This window comes from Physeter macrocephalus, chromosome 19 (genome assembly GCF_002837175.3).
Source record: "Physeter macrocephalus isolate SW-GA chromosome 19, ASM283717v5, whole genome shotgun sequence".
NCBI classification, from domain to species: domain Eukaryota; kingdom Metazoa; phylum Chordata; class Mammalia; order Artiodactyla; family Physeteridae; genus Physeter; species Physeter macrocephalus.
In genome coordinates, this window is record NC_041232.1 from 38,304,845 (window position 1) to 38,325,692 (window position 20,848).

General features: G+C 41.4%; 1 protein-coding gene across 5 annotated transcripts in view; it reads right to left on the reverse strand.

Moving 5' to 3' along the window:
* Window positions 1-17,002, reverse strand: part of OSBPL1A (oxysterol binding protein like 1A) — a 221,389-nt gene extending 204,387 nt beyond the window's left edge. The window contains exons 1-3 of one of the 5 annotated variants that reach the window (XM_028480698.2): window positions 15,656-15,740; window positions 13,291-13,355; window positions 1,148-1,324 (exon numbers count right to left, since the gene is read on the reverse strand). The gene's annotated coding sequence lies outside the window, so the exon portion shown is untranslated. Of the gene's footprint in view, window positions 1-1,147; window positions 1,325-9,588; window positions 9,690-13,290; window positions 13,356-15,655 lie in introns of those variants that run through there. The other 4 variants (XM_028480699.2, XM_024121003.3, XM_024121005.3 and 1 more) reach the window with 4 other exon arrangements.
* Window positions 17,003-20,848: the final 3,846 nt, after the last annotated feature.

Consider the following 20,848-nt stretch of genomic DNA (forward strand, 5'->3'; position numbering starts at 1 on the left):
GCCAAAAAAAAAAAATCACAAGGCATATAAAGAAAACAGGAAAGCAGGGCCCCTTCAAAGGCAAAAAATAAATCAACAGAAACTGTCCCTGAAAAAGAACTGATGGCAGATATCTAGACAAAGACTTCAAAAAAATGTCTTAAAAATGCTCAAAGAACTAAAGGAATATATGGAAAAAGTCAAGAAAATGTATGAACAAACTTAAAATAAAGAGATAGAAAGCCTAGGGAATTCCCTGGTGGTCCAGTGGTTAGAACTCCATGCTTTCACTGCCCGGGGCTCAGGTTTAATCCCTGGTTGCCTGGTTGGGGAACTAAGATCCCACAAGATGCACGGTATGCCCTCCAAAAAAAAAAAAAAAAAAAACACAACAATGCATGGCCAGATTGCATATAATTTCTTGGATTGTAAATATGCCTATATTTTCTTGAATTTCAGAAGGAAATTTTTTTAATAACAATTTTTCCCCTGAATTTTGTTTAGACAGAACATTGGTGAAAGTATTCTTTACCTGTGGGTGGAGAAAATAAGAGATGTCATAAGAGAATAAAAGTCTAAAAGGAAACCAAAAAGAAATTTTGCAGCTGAAAAGTACAATAACTGAAATGAAAAATTCACTTGAGGGATTCAAAAGCAGATTTGAGCAGGCAGAAGAATCAGTGAACTTGAAGATAGGACAATAGAAATATCCTTTTCCTGCTTTTTAAGAATGAATCAAAGAACATTTGAAGTAAGTATATTCAGAACATACAAGAAATTGTTTATTATTACCTTGGGTTCTCACTACATTGGGTTTACAGAAAAAAAAAAACATAATTTTTTTTAAAGTTTTTCAACTTCTGTAAAATAAATATGAAGAGGGTAAAATTAAATCTGTTATCTACTTAAACAGTTCATTGTAATATCATATTAACCATGACAGCTGCTCATTAGTGCTGCAATTGGAATTAAGAGTTATTCAAAGGTTTGCTGAGTATCCATCAATGACAGAGACTGCTACAGGCACTGGAGGTATGATGATGGACAATACAGTCCCTGCCCCCCAGACAGGGCAAACAGGCACACAATCATACCAAATGTGCCAAGTACAGTAATGAACAAGGGACGGTGGCTGTACAGAGGACAAAGGGAATGATTAGCCCTTTACCTGCATTAGTATGGGAAGGAATCACAGAGCAAGTGAAATTTAAGCAGGGACTTGAAAAATGAGGTCACCAAGACCAGCAGGATGAAGAAGGTTTCCAACCCCGATGGACAACTGTTACACCAGAAACAATCTTGGTTGAAGATGTGATTCCATGTGGCCGTGGTGAGCTTGAGATTCCTGTGGGAAACAGAGAGGGCGATGTCCAATAAGCAATCAGCTAATACCAGCCTGAGCAAAAGAAAGCAGTTTAGGCTAGAATTAAAATGGGGGGAGTTATCAGCACGTCAGTAGTCATTAAAATCATAGGGGTAAATAAGACCTCTTACTGGGAGAAGACCAACACTGAAGGCGAAGGCGGCCAGTCACTATGATCCAGCAAGAAAGGTCTGAGCATGGACAGGGGGACAGGAGAGGACGACAGCACTGAAACCAAGCGGGGAGAGTGTTTCAAGGGGTTGGATAGGTGTGAAATGTCAAAGGAAGAGCAGGGACAAGGCCTGAAAATGCCGATTGGTTTGGCAGCTAGGCCATGGATGAACTCAAGAATACTTTAAGTAGAAATGACAGAGGCAAATAGATGTGGGTAAATTGAGGCGTGAAAGTGGGATGATGGGGAGGGAGTGCAGCAGATTCCTTGAAAGCAACTCTGTTTTGAAGGGCTGGGGATAGCTTCAGTTTTCGGATATTAGATACCTGGGCACGTTCGTAGGTTGTGGGGCAAGAGCCAGGAGAGAGGAGAAGTTTGAAAGACAGGAGGACTAGAGGAGCCTGAAGTAGGTGGATGAAAAGCCCAAGCAAGGATTAGCCTTGAAAAGAGGAGGCACCACACTAAGGCCGGGGGCAGGGCAGAGGGGAGTTAAGGGGCTGGTGGGGAGCTGGGTAGAGCTCCTTCCTGTCTGATGCTGCCAATTTCCTATGAAGAGAAACAGATTCTTAGGTATCTTCATAGGCAAGAGGAGTCTTACTATGAGACAGGATGGGGAGGGGGGGCATGGAGGGGAGAGGTAACAGAGGTAAATAGAACAGATTGTTTGAAAATTAAAAAGGGTACAAGGCCAGTTAAATTTCACCGAGACAGAAAATTAAAACTCTCGTTGCTCTATGCCTAAATTCCATATGTGTTCATTTTAAAACAGGCACCTGTCTGATTAAAAAATATTCTTAAAACAATTCATTCTCTCCTTTTCAAAGCAATTTCCCACCACATCCATGAAAACTAGCTACCCTACCTGCAGGCTGAGCAGACTCTAAAGGTTTGCCGACTGTTAACACTTGGGACTTAGTCAAAGAAGCAAGACCTTGAGGGTAAATTCCAAAATGCAAACAGGCATTTTCAACACTTTTCCTTTATAAACGTCTATTACTTTAGAAAGGAGTGGTAGGAGTTGCGGGGTGGGCTGACACTTTGCCCTATCTCCCTTTAGAAACAATTTTGTAGATCATATATATATTTAGAACTTACTTCCATAAACAAATTACTTTATGTTAGGAACAGAAAACAGTAAAAACACAATTTTATAACAAAATAATTTCCTAGTGGCTCTAACACCCAGTCAAAATAGCACAACTCCAAAAGTACCTGTAATTTAAAGACCAAGTAAACTTCTTAAAATGATAGCTGTACTACAGTAAAACAAAATGATCATTATGTTCCTTTCAGCTATGCTGCAAAGAAACTCAGAAGATGTTCCAAACCAAGACATTAAAAACATTCATTATTTTTTCTTCATCCAAGAACCATTATAACTAAAAGTCCACTGCCGTCTATGCAGACCTGAAGATTCAGAATTTGATACATCAATAGTACCTAAAACTTTATTCCTCAGGTCAGCATCTAGGTAGCCAGCTTGGGCTAGGAAGGTGCCCAACATGACATCCAAAAGAAGCTGCAGTTTCCCCATCACCTCCAGGGCCAACAACACTTTCCCTATCTCTACTATCACAGTGTTACTATCAATAAACCCTCAAATGAGGGCTGACCACGGTCCAGGCATTGTTCTAAACTTTGGTGACACACTAATGAATAAAACCAGGCCTTACATTAGGATAATTTATGTTTTATGTTATTATATATTTTTAACATATATAATATATATTAATATATATGTGTTTATATTTATATATATTATATATATATACACACACACATATACACACACACAGACATTTTTTTTTTTTTTTTTTTTTTTTGGCCATGCTACGCAGCTTGCAGGATCTTAGTTCCCTGACCAGGGACTGAACCAGGGCCACGGCAGTGAAAGTGCAGAGTCCTAACCACTGGACCGCCAGGGAATTCTCAGTAACTTATGCTATAAAGAAGTCAACTGTACAAAAAAATTACTATCCACATTTCTCAAGAGGTCTGACTTGCCATCTCCACTCCCAACCTCCACTAGATCCCCTTTATAAACCTTCACAGCACCTTATTTTTGCCACAAATGTCAGTCTGTAGGTGCACATATGGTCATTTCTTTGGCTCTCCCTACACTACACTGTAAACTTAATGAGAAAAAGGGTCCCACATATCTTATGTGTCCCCACTATATCCCTAGTACCCAGCAAGGTGCCTAGAACAGAGCAGGCAACCAAATATTAATTAAATGGACAGATGAACATGGAATTAGTTTTTCAAGAACAAAGCAATACCGATAGGATGGCCTAAGAGTAACATGTTCATTATAAGTGGTACACCTTTATCCAGTGATCAAAAAATGAAGTTTTTTTTCCTTATATGCCACAGGAAATGAATTAAGATCATACCAAAAATCATACCTTTTAAAAATATACACTCCAGGATTACTGAGGATTATCACTGCTTCTTTAACTTGATACATCTCTAATTTATAAATAATTTGTGGTTAAGTTAACTTTAGAAAAAACACAAAAATCAAAGAATCCAAATTCAAATGTTGAACAGATGTTAAAAAACTTTCTTTGGACTCATGAGAGCTTATTTCAAAATGCACTGTCTCTGATGTTTAAGCCAAAAGAAAGACAAGTAATCCCTTAATGTATCTTATGAGACTAGATTTGAGCCACATCCTATCAGCACATATAGTATTTTTCAGTATCTCTTTGTGGATGTTTTCAGCCACTCTTTTCACATTCACGCAATTCCAAACTCTGTTTTTAAGATTAATGAATGAGATTTTAATGGCCAAGAGAATGTTTTCGAGGAAATAACTAGTCAAAAACATTTTGAGCTTCAAAAACTAGACTAGAGACTTTATGTTTTGCCTTATGTTTCTTCTCCTCCAAGGTCCACTGGGGAAGCCAAGCTTCTAATTCTAAATTATTTTGTGGAAAGCAAATTTCTGTTTTGTTGTTGTGTAAACACTGTATAGTACCTAACTAAACTGGTCCCCATACTTGATAATCCATGTCACTAAATCCCCATTCACTACAGTGGATAAATTCTGTGGCCCTAACAACTCTGAAATCTTGGCAGAGACCCTGAAACTTGTAGCTTAAAGGGCAATCAACATTCAATTCAGTCAGAGGTCTACTATTTTACAAGTTGAACTGCTACTTTTCTTTGCTATTTCTATAGAATCAAAGTAGAAAATTCCTAGAGAAATCAAAGACAGTGAAGTTCCACAATCAGAGCTAATTCCCCTGAGTACCAGACACTCAGAATATTAAATGATGTGTCCTTTAACAGAGTTCTTAAAGGTGTTTGAAGAGTTAAAATTCAAAGACCTCCAGGCTAACTTTATTCGATCATACATACAGCAATATTTAACTGAATATTATAAAACACCAGGAAAGTATGGTGAATCCTCAAAAACTTAAACATAGAATTACCATTTGATCCAGCAATTCCACTTCCGAGTATATACCCAAAAGAATTTAAAGAAGGAACTGCTGAAAGAGATATCTGCACATTCATGATCACAGGAGCATTCTTCACAAGAGCCAAGAGGTGGAAGCAGCCCAAGTGTCCACTGGTGGATGAATGGATGAGCAAAATGTAGTATATACATACAATGGACTATTATTCAGCCTTAAAAAGGAATGAAATTCTGAAACGTGACACAACAATCATGAACCCTGAACACATCATGCTAAGTGAAATAAGCCAGACACAAAAGGACAAATACATGACTCCACTAATATAAGATACTTGGAGTAGACAAATTCACGCAACCAAAAAGTAGAATGGTGGTTATTAAAAGCTGGGAGAGGAGAAAATGGGGAGTTAGTGCTTAATAGACACAGAGTTTCAGTTTGGGATGATGAGAAAGTTCTAGAGATGGACAGTGGTGATGGCTACTGCACAGTATACTTAAAAATGGTTAAAAACATGTTATATGTATTTTACCACAATTTAAAAAAAATAAGGGGGTTCAGTTCTTAAGACTTCATGCCTCCACTGCAAGGAGCGTGGGTTCAATCTCTGGTCGGGGAACTAAGATCCCACGTGCCGCGCAGTTCGGCCCAAAAATTTAGCAAAAAAAAAAAAAAGAGGAAGTATCTGAAATTTGGCTCTAACAATTGAGAAATAGCTTTTGTACTATTAACAGAGCCAAAGGAAGTTAATTATTCAAAACTTGTTATGACTATACGTTGTGATGATTTTTAAAATTCTCAGATACTGATTTTATGCTTGATAATACATTATTAAAATAATATTTGAAATATACTGTATATTAGGGATTTGAACAGTGAGAAAAATTAAGTTATTTATGAATACATATTTTACAAACTAAGTCTTTAAAACAAAAAAATCTCTAGTGTGCTCATCACTGCATTTCGAAGTACACTACTTAGCTGCTTAATGGCGCTTTCTTCTTCCAATATTTTTCCTTCCAATATTGTATTTTTAATATAAGGAAAATATTAAAAAATTAAAGTGACTATGTTAAAACATGGCGATAAAAATAGAGTTTTGCTCTCAATCTTATTAGTTCCTAGCAAGCAATCATTAAGTTCTTTTATGTGATCATATATGCCTCAGTGTATGTATGTGTGTGTATATACTTATTTGTACATAGGCATATACAAACATGTATATATAGAACTATGACATTTGTGACAACACAAATAATTAAATGCATTTTTTCTTGGTTTAGAAATTTAGCTTTGGTAGATAGATTCATATTTAAGCTAAGACTGATGTCAGAGATGAAGAAACTGAAAAGCACAAAGATAAAGTTAATTGCCAAGGGTATGGCTTTAATAGCCACAACCAGAATCTAGAACTTATCAAGGGATGAAATATAATTAATGCTATATATTTATAAAACTCAATTCAGCCTCTAAAATTAAAGGTCTCTGATCCTAGTTATTGTTCATGTATGAGCACTGAGGAAGCTGAATCTGAATTATAGCTTAATCCCCTCATTTTAAGAAGATTTACTGACTGAAATGAGACATCCAAAATATGGCAATTTAAGGAAAATGACAGCAAATTTTAACGTCTATTTTAGGAAGCACTTGCCTTTTTTAAAAATATTAAATTAAATTAAAAATCACTTAATTTTTAATTCAGTGAAACTTTTTCTCTAACTTCAACAGGACCCTGTGTCCTGATAAATGACATCACCTCTTTTGCAGGAGAAATGATAGACACCTGGCTATAATTGTAATATGTCTTACTACAGTTTGTAAGCCATTGAAATCAATGTAAAATGCCTATACCAAATTATTTACTTTATATTCAACTTATTTACATTACTGTCTCTTATTCACTACATACTCACACTGACTTGGATGCCATACAGGTATAATAAAAGAACAAGCCTACTTGCTGCCTATTTATTTATTATTTTACCTTTATTCAGTCGAAAATGTAAATGTTTAACAAAACTGTTGAAAATGAAATAAGCTTCATAGCCTTGCTTTATGAAATTGTTTAAACCTTAGGTTGCTATATATTTTATCTGCTTCACAAACAAGAACTAACCTTCAGATGCAGCCCTGATTTCAATTTGAACTTCGTAGATTCTACTGTTAATAAATAGGTAATAAAAACTATTAACTATTATTTCAAAACAGGTTTGGCCCATAGAAGCAAACGGCAGAGAAGTCCACAAATAAGATAAATACAGTTTTAGATAATAATACCAACCAGAAGGCTGATCAACTGTTACCTTCCAATGAAAAAATTCCTTAAATTTTAGATAAAATGTAATTAAATGTTTCCTATTTTATTTCACATTTGAAAATTATCTTCCAAGCTTAATGAAACGTGTAATAATACTGACCAGTTATCCACCACATGGCCAGAAGTTTCTCTTCAAAGGAAAACTTTAAACAACAAAGTAAAAACGTGGTTACTTTCCACTGTCACATGATAGGAAACTGTACAGTTAAAGACCACTTTCACTGTATAGTACAGTAATTTCCTATTTGCTGGCTGATGAATACAACTCATAAAAAGTTAGTGACCTAGTATATCCTCTTACTTTAGGCATTAAAAAGTATTTCTTATACTTGCCCACCTTATTAGTGGATGAGATCAGGTAAGAGAAAACAATCCAACATTTCTAGGGATCAAGAACATCCTGTAAGATACTTATATAACATTATGATCATCAATATATTCTGTACAGAATGCAAGAATCTTTTCTGACACTTCATTAATGAATCCTGGTGAGATTGGTATCAGCTGGTGCCTATACTGCTAACACCTGTCCTCTTCCTAGGAACTGGAAAGAATTTACAAATCAATAAAGTTCTAATTACCACCAGACTTGGCTTAACCACTTCAAATTTCTTACATGTGCTGCTCTATCCTCCATATGTTATTAGTTAGGCTGATTTCCACTTTCTATTGACTACTTTTCTCAGTGAATACACATAATGTACAAAAGCTCAGCTCCTAGTAATAGCAAGAGGTAAGAAACTGCCAGTGTCAAGTTTGAGGTATTATAATTATAGATATGTCTAAGTAAAACAAAGCCACATGAAGAAAAAATTTGTTAAATAGACACTGCACCATGTTATCACACAAAAGAAATTGGCTGTATTTTTCTACCTAGTTGCTGGTTCTAAACAAGTATCATTTCCCTTTGCTTTGGGCGAAGAGTGGGAAAGCAATTTTCACAGAAATAACATCTAGCTGCTCTGAATTACAGGTGTAAGTGCTGTGCAAATAATACCTGCAAGGCTGAGCAGCCTCCAGAGACAAGGATTAGCCAGCACCCCCCCCAAATTTCTGCTGATGAACAAGGAGATATTTAGCAAGAGTCATCTGATAAACAGACCCTGGCAAAACCCTACACTGATACACAACAACTGCTCCAGATAAATCTACTCAACTTTCAGCAGTTAACTCCTATTTTGCATATCAGTTGCTCAATGCTGGGAGAGTTGCTCTGCCTGAGAGAAAAAAAAAAGATAAATTTTAAAAGGAACGTTACTGACAGTTTTCTCCTCTACCCCCTCCCCCTCCCCATAGATTGTAGATAGAGCCCTTAGTTTAGAACGTGGGGATGAAAAAAGGTTGAATTTTATAACTATTCTGTAATTAATACAGAGACCTTTAAAATTTCAGCTGGGGAATTCAGAAATTACACCTAGGCACACCGGCTGCAAAAAATTCGTTGCCTCAGAGTCAGACCACGAACATTGCTAAGCCATCAAAACAAATCGAAGTATTTTCCAAATTCTGAGTCAAGAGATGAGGATATTCTGAACTCTATATCCAGAATATATCAATTACAATACAACGGCTGAGATTTTTCAAGGAAAACACATCACTGATCTTAGAGCTGATTTCATTGTTATCAACTATCCACAAAAGCCTAATCGCCAAATTTGCAACATTCAGTCGTTTAAGTTAACTTAACATCGTCTGCCAACAGTTCAACTTCACAATACAATCTGCATAAAGCAAAGACTTTCACAACAGAAAACTAATATTAACTACATCAGGATAACCCTTTTCAACGCCTCCTGCCAATCAGCAGGGCCCCCGGGTAAATGAATCCTTGTTTCCTCTTGTGCTGCTGCAATCTTTTACTGTTTCTGAATTCCTCTGATAGTCTTTCATGCTAGTAGAATTGAGCACGAGGTACACTGTGAGAATGGTCACGTGAACAGCTCGTGACTTCCACTGTGAATCAATCCTCTTCACGCCAGTAGGAAACTAAAAGTTGGAATGCACACACCCAAGTACCGAGAAAGCAAGCAGCTGATGACTTAGTAGGGAACGCATGTGGCATCAGGACGAAGTCCTAGCACCCAAAGTGGAAATGCAACAAATGCCAACATCTTGCTGCTTGTAACAACTAACTTCCTCGCAGCGCTGGAGCAGCCAGGGACTTCGTGGAAGCCTAGCTCTAGCTCAGAGCCCGGCATCTCCAGGCCACGACCCTGACCATCCTCGGAGACGCGCGGGAGTCGCGCCCTCGCCCCCCACCACGCGCGGACAGACCTCCTCCACCACCAGGCAAGGGGGGAGCCCGTTCGCAGGGGAACCGGCCTAGGAAACTGACCTACGCTGTCACCACCCGGGCTCCCAGAGCTCCCGGAGTGAGGACCACAACCGCAGGCTCCCCGTCTGTCCGCCTCACGCCCATTAAGCGGCCATCACCTGGCTCGCACCCCGCGGAACGTCTCCGGGATCCCTGCGCTGGGAACCGGCTGGAGCGGTAAGCAGCCAGGCACCACTCCGCGAAGTGGCGCCGCCCCTCCGCGCGGCCGGCCCCACGAGCGCGCGCGCGCGCCCGGATTATTTACGGCAGGCCCGTGCGGCACGTGACTGGCGCGCTGGCCTCGGGGCGCGCTCGGCACCCGGCCCCGCCCCCGGCCTGGCACGTCTCGCCCTTAGCAGGATCCAGTCCCGCCCGGACTACCTAGGACAGTTCCAGGCTTTGCCAACCGCAGCCAGGAAGGGCAGAGCCTCCGCGCTCCTCCCACCACGCCCCGACCCGAAGGATGGATGGACGCTACTTTGAAGCCCCCCCGCCCAAGCTAAAGCAAATGTAAATACTGGGTTAATGCTCTGGAAATTTGTTATTAAACCAATACATCACCCAGCTGCCCAGATTTTTTCTTTTCTGCTTTGGTTACCACTTTACCCATGGGAACTTAACAGGCAGTGTAAATTAGCTGCACCTCTTTCTCTTTTCACATGTGAAAGAATGGTCTCTAAATGCTAACAGGTGTAAGCATGTTAAGATGTATATGAGTGAGGTATGCTTAAAGAGAGGTTTTACAAATTTTCCTTCACTTCCTCCCCCCATCAAATATCTTTCATAAAGAGTCCACCCCTTCAGACTCGCACAACAGGTCTAGCCAGAGCAGTTAACACATAGCCTATAATGTGAAGGTTCAAACTCTAGTGTAATTACACCCTTTTAAAAAATGCATAGCTGAAAAAGACAAAGGAAATTATGAGCATAGGGAAAATTTTTCAACTTTCTTGTATTTTCCAATTATTTAATGAACATGTTCTTTTGTAATGAAAATTAATAGGTATCTTTTTTTTTTTTTAGGTATCATTTTTAAGGGACTGTAGATTTGCAGTCAAGTCTAGAAACATGTATTGAGAACCTATTACAGGCCGGTTGGTGATGCACTACATGTGATACATGATGTGGCAGATCTCTTAGAATATCTTTGGAGAACACAAGCAGCCTTGCTTATATATCCCAGCTTAGCATCATCTTTTATTAAGAAAAAAACGGGCACTTGAAGAGCACAATACTTCGACTGTAAATTGTGTGGTAACTAAGGCAGTCATATTTGCCTCACAAAGAAGAAACCTCAGAGCTTATTTTCTAAGGATACTGAATTATCTTCACAGCAAAAATAAAAATTGACTACCAAAATAATTTTCCACGTGATTCCACAAAAGCCTTTATTCTCACTAACATGATTTAATTGCCTAAATTCACTACTCTCATTTTTTTCAATTCACTTTACTCTCTTCTTGAGTTTGTAAATGAAAACATCCTAGCCAATAAGAGGATGAGAGTAACAGGAGGTAATCATCATGACTACCAATAAAAGAAGTTCTAATCTTGGTAAGATCACTCATTGTACATATTTTTACAGGAGTCTCTTTGATATTTATATAAACAATCTTTAGGAAAAGTTATGTCTTTGACATTTTTATTTCTGACTAGTACAGATAAAAACGCAAAAAGGGTGTAACAATTCTTATTGTAGAACACTGCTATCCAATGATGGACTTACTGCAATGATGGAAATGTTCTATAATTCTATCTTGTCCAATACAGTAGCCACCGGCCACATATGCCTACTGAGCTCTTGAAATTTGGCTAATGTGATTCAAGATTTGAATTTTTAATTTTACTTAATTTTAATTTAAATAGCCACATGTGGCTAGCAGCTACCATAATGGATAGTGCTGTTCTAGAACAAGAAAGCAATTACTATATTGCTCCCAGTTGTGTCATACTCTATTTTGAGAAACGTGTGGCAGACATAGAACATCTGGAAACAATAACTATTTTCTCCAAACTCTTTTCTGCTTGTGAGCAGGTAGATATTTTAACTTTGCAGATGGAGCATGTTAAAGTTACTCTGTCACTCTTATCTACAATGCATGTAAGTAGGAATAGAACTGGTAGGTCTGGATGAATAGAAAAGGGATTTGGGAGTGACTAACCCTTTGCCCTGCCATTCCCGGGCCTGCCTGACCCAACTGAAAAGTTAACCAACTTCAGATCACAATGTGCTTCAACAGAATTACCCATTGCCTGGATCCACCTAGGATTCTTTTGTTCACTTGTTTTGGGAAACTTAGGAGCCCACTACTACTGCCCATCCCACATCCCAGCGATTCCCTCCAGAATAAGAGTCCCTCCAGATTACAGTACCGAATGTTTGTGTCCCTGCAGTTTTGTCTTAAGCCTGAAACACCCCAGAATGCACTTCATGCACTGCATGTTTTAAAAACACTCCCTCCAGTGCCAGTGTGACTTTGAAGTGCTGCAGGAGCGCACTAAAGGCTTATTAAAAGGAGGATTTTATGAACTGAGACTTTGGGGAGGGCTTTGGGTAAATATCGCCTAGAATGCTGAAAAGTAGGTCAGATGTCATCGGGCAAATCCAAATAATTTGTTGAGTTGGAAATTAACCATCCCCTAAACCTACATATTAAGTGCTTTGTAGTTATTATTAACCCAAGACCATCAAGGCTATGATGGGTGTCATTGTTTTTTATCTCTTAAAAGCTGTCTAAATTTTTTTTGTCATTTGTGCCATACACAGATTTAATAACTGAAATGAGTTGGTATATTTTCAGATATTAAATTATTTTTATCTAGACTTAATTCTGTTCCTGTCCTTCTTTTCCCAGATGTGTGACACACAGATGTCTAAACAACTGCCTTCCACTAATGATTGATTTTACTAGGTCCCCACACAAAAAGTTTAGGATGGTCCCCTCTATCTGTAGTTCCTTGATTGCTAGCAACAAGTGGTGACACTGGCTAACTTAAGCAAACAGGGAATATATTGCACAGTTATCAAAAAAACATCTGAAAATCTGACCCAGCAAGGACAGGACTAGGGCACTTCCAGGGATCTGGGTAGGAGGAACTAGTCTACAAGTTTTCCAGGTTGCTACCACTGGCAAAGAATAATTTCCATTTATTTTTGTTTTCCTATCCTTTTGTCTTCCCCCTTCAGAAGAGGCAAAATTGAGAGAGAGACATACAGAGAACAGACACCTTTTGGTGTACAGGGCAGGGTGCCTTGGCTGACAATCCCACAACACTACAGTAAGTCCCCTACATACGAACAAGTTCCATTCTGAGAGCACGTTCATAAGTCCAATTTATTCCTAACTCCAACAAAGCCTAAGTACCCAACTAACACAATCAGCTATATAGTACTGTACTGTGATGGATTTATAATACTTTTCACACAAATAATGCACAGAAAACAAACACACAAAAATAAACATTTTTAATCTTATACTACGGTACCTTGAAAAGTACAGTAGTACAGTACAACAGCTGCATACAGGGCTGGCATCGAGTGAACAGGCAAGAAGAGTTACTGACTGGAGGAGAAAGAGGAGGGGGGAGATGGTAGAGATGAAGGATCATCAGCAATAGGAGACGGAGGGCAAGCTGCAATGTCACTCACGCCTGATATTGATGGAACGCACATTCACATCTTTGAAAGTTCGCAACTTGAAGGTTTGTATGTAGGGGACTTACCTTCCACAGGAGAGGTAGTTCCCCACTGACACACGCGAGCACACACGCTCTACCCAGGTCCAGTGCTATTACCAGAAGAAAGAGCAATGGATTATGGGCAGCCACAATCACAAAAATGCCCATTATATTCTCTTTTTTGTTTTTCAATCAAACCCTTCCCTTTATAGCTTTTCTCGTAAGGCACGGGCTCCTTGGGCAATATTTCCAACTCCATCTTTAGCCCTTTGCTCTATTCATCATGAATATACCCCTGCTTTTCCATCCATAACTGTCTGGTCAAGCAATGTGCCTGACAATTACACTACCCCTTCTTGGAAGCCTCAGAAAGTCTGCCTTGCCCATAGTCCCCTATTGAGGGCTTCCTTACGCAGCCTATGATTCTTGGCTCAGCGGAAGGCGCAGGGCGGGGACCTAACCAAGCGGAACGTTTTTATCAGGCGTACCAAAGGCCCATAGATATGCTCTGCCCAACAGAAAAGATCTCTCCTGGGTACTACTAAACCATCTAGATTCTCTCTGGGTCCATTTGACTGTGAATTATACAAAGTACAGTGTTTAGCCAGGGTAGAAGCAGAAAAACATAGAGAGGGAAGTGAAGGCAGAGAGAAACCAGAAACCATGGGCTGGCAAGAAGGAGAGTAGAAAAGAGGTGATTGGGAATAGCTGAAGCAAGAGCAGAGAGAGAATGAGACGCGGAGTGTGGAAACACTAGTGTGGGGAGCAAAGGGTGAGGCTCCTGGCTGAGAAGGCACTAACTGCTGGCTGCAGCTGTATCTTCAACCACCTGTCAGAGTAGCACAGGTGTTTCTGCTTTTATCTCTCTATATTGTTGCAATACATTCCTACACTTTGTATTGCAAACAAAGTGATGTAACCTGATGTAACATGGCTTTGATGTTAACCTGAGTGTTTCTCTGTTCCTTGACCCAGAAAGAGACTCACACCATGACGACCCCTTTCTTGCTCTCAGCTCTCTAGTTCTTCAAATCTCTAACAAACAACCCTGTCGATACCGCCTTTCTTTTCAACAGCTACCCCTCCCTTTAAGGTCTCTGCAGCTCTTTGCTCTTGTGAAACGTCTAAAACACATCTCTTTTCCAGATTCCCCCTAACCTCCACTGTCCGTTCCTGAGTAACCACCAGCCAACACCTGATACAGCCAGCTCAAGGGCCTCACTCTCTCCGTGAGTTACCATAGAATGTGACATTAGTCCCCTTACTGAAGTCACAAAGATCGAAGAGAGGGGATTTGATGGGCCAGTCTGAGGCCTGCATTGGAAGTACAGATTCCAGACTCCTGGATCTTAGATCTGGAAGAGTCAGCAAAAAGCATCAAGCCCAACTTCACACCTAAAGCCAGACTGTTCTCAACCACATTCTGAAGGGGTATCTGCCCAGCCCGGGAACCTCCTGGACCGGCAGATCACTGCCTCACAGTGCAGCTCAAACCACTTTCCCTGACTGCATTAGTGCTGTTAGAAGTTCCTCTTACAGAGGCAAATGCTAGCTCCACAAGCTCTCACCTGTTAGTCAACATAAAGCTGAACAGAACAAACTGAATTAGCCTTTCACAGGCCATTCTTCTAACAAGTTAAAGAAAACCAGTGTGAGCTGCCCTGATTTTTTTTCCTGGCTTTACATTCCCAGATGCTCCAACCTGTGCTCACGCTCCAGCTGGTCGTGGCATTGACACAGTTTGTACTTTTATCTCTTAAACTTTAGCACCCAGGATTAAGCAAATCACATCTGCTTCTATAAAGCTAAAGAGTGTAGAGAAATCTTAGTCCTAGTCTATCAACTTTGCTAAACTAAACTGCCTTTTTTCCATCCTTATTATCTTGACCTCTCCACTGCCCTCTGGTGGTGGCTAATTTTTTCTCAAGTGATAGAGAATTGGAGAGAAAAGAGATCGGTGAAAGGAGGAAGGTAGTGCAGCAAAAAAAAAAAAGTGATTACACTTACATACAAATTCTTGGCCTCATGAAATTTATAATATAATTTTGGAGGCAAAGTATACAGTGAAAATTAACAAGAAAGACAAGCCATAGTAACACCTAAAACTGATAAATAAAATAAATTCTAAAGGATTTGGGAAGACGAGATCAGTGAGGACTAGAATAGAGAAGATGTACAGAAGTGCTAGTATTTACGCGTAGCCTCAGCTTTAGATCGGAGACACCAGGAAATGGGAAATGAGTACCTTCAACATAGTAAGCTTGAGAGATGCAGCAAGAAACTGAAGACGTGAGAGTATATTTGGGGCAAGAGTTCAGGGCTAGAAAGAGATTTATGAATCACCCACAAATATCCATAACATTGTAGGATTACCAACGGAAAGAAGATTGGATGACATGTAAAGACTTACCAGAGCAGAGAGAATCTGTCATCCATCCATGTCTTCATTAGTCAGTAAATACATATTAACTTAGTAATTGACATGATTTTGTGAGTGGATACATGTGCAAGGCACTGTTTTAGGCTGAGAGAAAAAAAGATGACTCTGGTTAACAGCCTTGCCTTCAGGAATTTACGAACGTAGTAAATGCAGATGAGGCAATGTAAGACTTGTACATCAGCAGGTATATTAAGAGATAGAAAATAGTAAGAACCATAAGTAAAATTCGGACAAAGGAGGAATAAGAGGAAGAAAGTTTTGTTTTCGAGCTGGGGCTATCAGTGAATACTTTACAGGAAAGATGGCTTTTAAAGTTAAGCCATTAAGATGGATAGGATTTGACGGTGTGGAAATGGTTGGGGAAACGACGTGTTAAGCAGATGAGACGTGAGCAAAACCGGCTAAGAGGGGGTGGGTGACATAAAGCTAGCACAGGGCCTTACACAGTGTAGACCACACTGCAAATTCATGAAACTAAACATTGACTGGATTCTCAGCGTTGCCCAACAACCCTCTGTCCTGAGCAGAAGCTGGAGGGGCAGGTAGTGGAAGGAGCCTTTGAGAGAGACAAGTGGAGGTGACAGAGGGTTGAGAGCTGAGGTCTGGACTAGAGAGCTGCATTTGTGACCATCCGTGTCGAGGGGACGTGAAGCCATGAGCATTGCAGGAGATGGCCTAGGGAGAAAGAAGAAGAGAGCAAGATGAGGGGCCAGGACTGAGCTTTGTTTCCTGTTCTTCACCGCACTTCTTTTTCTCCTCAAATTCCTCACCCCACCAGCTCCCTGGCACACCCTCAGCAGATGACTTTGCCTCCTACTTTACCAAGGACGCGAAAACCATTAGTTGAGAACCCCACAAAGTTCTGACCACCAAACCAACAGGCTTACCTGCACCCCTCTTACTTTTCCTCTTCTGTTAAAATGGAAGAGGTACCCCTCCTGTCTAAGGCCAGAGCCCTCCCGTGCCGTGTATGCCAATCCCTCTTCCTTGGCACCCTCACTCCATCAACCCTCTTCTAGATCTTCCAGTGCTCTCACGATGTACCCGTTCCACAAGGGTTCTCTAGTCGCTGCCATCTTTTAAAAACCCTCCTGCCAGAGAGTGGTACCGTCTCCCTCCTCCTTCAGAGTTAAACCGCTTGAAAGCATGGTCTCCACTGGCTCTGTCCATCTCCTCTGCACTCTCTCCTCTACCCTCTGTACTCAGCTTCTGCTCCCACTTCTCCACTGAAACTGCTCCGGGCGGACACCAAAGGCCTCCTTATTGCAAAATCCAATGAACCCTTACAAGTCCTAACTTTAATTGACCTTTGGCCGTATTTGACACCAGTGACCCCTTCCCTCCTCCTGAGAATGCTCTACCCTTGAATGTTGCAAGTTCTGCCCTAAACTCTACCTCTCTTCACACTCTCCTTGGGTGAGCTCACGTGCCCCCATGGCTTCTTAACCCTCTGTATGCTCACGTCTCACAGATCTGTTAACTTGGGTCCCAACATCACTCCTGAGCTCCTGACCACACACCAGTTCATCAAACTCAGTTACAACTAAAAGGGCAGCTGCTCCTCTCCCCTCCCCCAACTGGCAGCCCTCTTTCTGTTCTCTTTCTCAGTGGCAAGCACTCTAGTCTCTATTCCTCACTCTCCCCATCCTACCTTTTGCCGCACACTCAACCCTAATCTATTCTTCACTCTGTAGTCAGAGGACGTTTCCAAAATTTCAATCTGATCAACTAATTCTCTTGCTTAGAATGCTACTCTGCCTCTTCCTTGCTTTGGGACGTAGTCTACACTCCTTCGCATCAGAGTGTCCCAATTCAGCTCTCGTCATTATCACTGTGGTATTTTCCACTTCAGCAGTTGTGAACAACTTTCAGTTCCCCGTACTGACACGGTCTCTGATGGTTTAGGACCTTTGCCCATGTTGTTCTTTTGTGCCTTGAACTCTCTTCCCCAGCTTCCTCATCTCGCCGAGGCTTATTCTATATGCAGTCTGAGCTTAGAAATCACTTCTCTCCAAAGGCCTTCCCTGACCGCCTATGACTGGGCTATGTATCCCTCCCATAGGCTTTCCAATTTACCTTGTACTTACTCCTATGATAACATTTGTCACATTGTGCCACAAACGCGTCTTTATTTGTCTGTGTCTTTCATCAGACTAGAAGTGTACTGAAGGCAGGGAATGCCTTGTTCAGCAGTTCACCCCCTTTATCTAACACAGTGAATGGCACATATTAGGAAATCAATACATATTTGCTGAATTAATGAATGAACTTGGACTTTATGTCTAAAATGTTTTATCCAAGGTAGGAGGCAGCGTAGTAAAGTGGCAGGTGCATACAATTTTGAATCAGAAATCTGAACTGAATCCCAGCTCTCTACCTCTTAACCAGCTGTATGACCATGAACAATCTATTTAACTTCTCTGAATTGAGAGCCTACCCAATGCCAGGCACTGTACTGAGTGCTTGCAAGGTAAAGAAAAAGAAAGACATGGTAACTGCCATCAAGGAAGCTGAGTCTAAAACAACGTGTAGGAGGTGGGAGGAAAGAGCATCCCAGGTAGAGAGAGTAACGTGTGAGAACAGCAGGCGAGCAACTGATCATGTGCCTTCCCAGGGGAAGTGGATATAGTTCAGTAAAGCCAGAAGAGAAGGTGCAGAACAGAGAGTTGGGATGAAGCAATGAGGCTGGAGAGATACAAGGAGCCACGTCATGAAGGGTCCTTTACAATGTGTCACAGAGTTTGAGATTCATCCTCAAAGCCATGGAGTTAAAACCCCAGAGTTTTAAGCAGGAGAGTCACAATATTAGCCCTCTATCAGAGAAAGAGCTACATCTAGTGGTGAGGTGGAGAATGGGCTGAAAGCCAGTGAAGTCAGAGGCAGGTTAGGAGGCTGCTGAGTAGTCCAGTCAAGGGGCCTCAGCTTTGGCAAGGACTTTGAGGATGGAGAATAGTAGTAGGAGACTGATTCAAGAGACATACGTGACAGAGCAGAAAGAACTTGATGACTGACTGCATGAGAGGGGTGTGACACAAGGAAGAGTACAGATGGCACCCAAGTTTCTGGTACAGGCGATTGGCATACAGAGGTGCCACTTACTGGGATGGGGACTGTGGAAGATGGAAAGGCTTTTGAAGAGAGGACTGATATGATCAGAGTGATCCTGCAATGACACAGTTCTGTTGGCAGGAAGCAGGGTGGGAAAGGGACATGTCTCGCATCGGGAAAACGAGCTAAGAAGTGACTGCAGCAGTCTAGGGGGAGCTGAGAGGGCCTGAACTAAGGTGAGCAGCCGGAATGGAGGGGAAGGTGGAGTAACAACAGACAGGGTCGGCAGTTACAGTGGAGAGTCCTAGAGGATAGGATTACACAGCTGCATTAGGAGGAATGACCTGAAGGTCTCTGAAAGCCAAGCAGAACTGAGACTTGATGCAATAGGAAAAAATAAAACTTTACACTATTCCTGAACAAAGTAGCATGGGAGGAATACCAGCCTAGCGCTAGTATGCAAGCAGTACACTAGAACTAGAATGAGAAAAGGATGGAACCAGAACTAGAGTGAGGAGAGAGTGGAGGCTGCAAGGGGAATTGGTTATCATTCCAATAGAGCACTGTGAGAAAGTGGCTATTACCAAGGAAGCACCTGAGATACAATACTTGGGACTCATTTTGTGTGACATGTAAAAAAGAGCAAACAACTGACATGTAACCATGGTACATGTAACATTCTCATAAATTACTTGTTTACATATCTACCTTCATCAGACTACAGTCTTCTTGAAATCAGAAACTGTGTCTTATTTTAATCTTTAATATATAGTCCAGATTATGGCATAGATCAAGACTCAGTAAATATTCTGAAGTGACCAACTCAATGAATAAATAAGTTGGAAGGGCAGATTATGTACGCAACCAAGGTAGTTTGGGGATGGTTTTGAATTTGGCTGTGAATTGAGTTTAAGATGACATCTAAAATGTCCACTTGTAAATGTTTTATAGATGCTTACAAAAAGAGTAAGTGCTCAGAAGCTCAGCAGAGAGAAGAAACCCAAGAGGTACGCCAGGCGGTCATCAGTATTAATCACCCCCACAGCCCCCTCCCACCCCCTCTGCATCTGAACAAACAACACTGCAGCCTCAGTGGCTTCCTGTTACAGTGCAGTGTGGTCAGGATGGAGGCTCTGCTCTGAGCAGCCGTTCAGACCCGGGTTCCTTCCACGTGAACACCACCATCGTCAATGCACGGTTCCCAAGGTCACTGCAGGAGAGAGTGTAGAGGATTATGCTGCAGGTTTTACAGAGAGGCTGGACAGTGGTTTATATCACTCAATCCTCCCGTTTTTGTTCTCTCAAGCAGGCTTCACAGAGCGCCATTCTCGACTATCCATTTGCCTTTTCAATCCATTCTCTGCCCTCCTCTACTGTGCTCTGTGTCCTGGGAGGCTGGCCCCTAGGAAGGCTAAGCATTCTGGCACTCTGGCTTCCAGCTGGGTTCACAGAATGAGAGGAACCAGCAGGAGAGTGTAAACAGAAAGAGAGAGAGGGGCTTCCCTGGTGGCGCAGTGGTTGAGAATCTGCCTGCTAATGCAGGGGACACGGGTTCAAACTTTAAGCTGTAAGGAGTTGCTTCTACGGGTGAGCAAAGAAAGTGGTTCCTTGGGCTTCCCTGGTGGCGCAGTGGTTGAGAGTCTGCCTGCTAATGCAGGGGACGCGGGTTCAAGCCCTGGTCTGGGAGGATCCCACATGCCGCAGAGCAACTGAGTCCGTGAGACACAACTACTGAGCCTGCGCATCTGGAGCCTGCTCTCCGCAACAAGAGAGACTGCGATAGTGAGAGGCCCGCGCACCGCGATGAAGAGTGGCCCCCGCTTGCCACAACTAGAGAAAGCCCTCGCACAGAAACAAAGACCCAACACAGCAAAAATAAATAAATTAAAAAAATATAAAAAGGAAGAGAGGTTGAGGTATCTATCACATCATTACCCCCACCCTTTGTCAAGAACTCCTGACAGTGGCTGCATTTTTCTATAGCCACAGCTTCTGTTGGGCAGTCCCTGTTCTACAGCTCCAGCTCTTGCTGGCCTCCAAAACTCTATTCCTTCAATTCTGGGGGTCTTAGCAGCTTCCTGCAGTTAACAGTTCCTGGCTGCTTCTTGTGGGGTC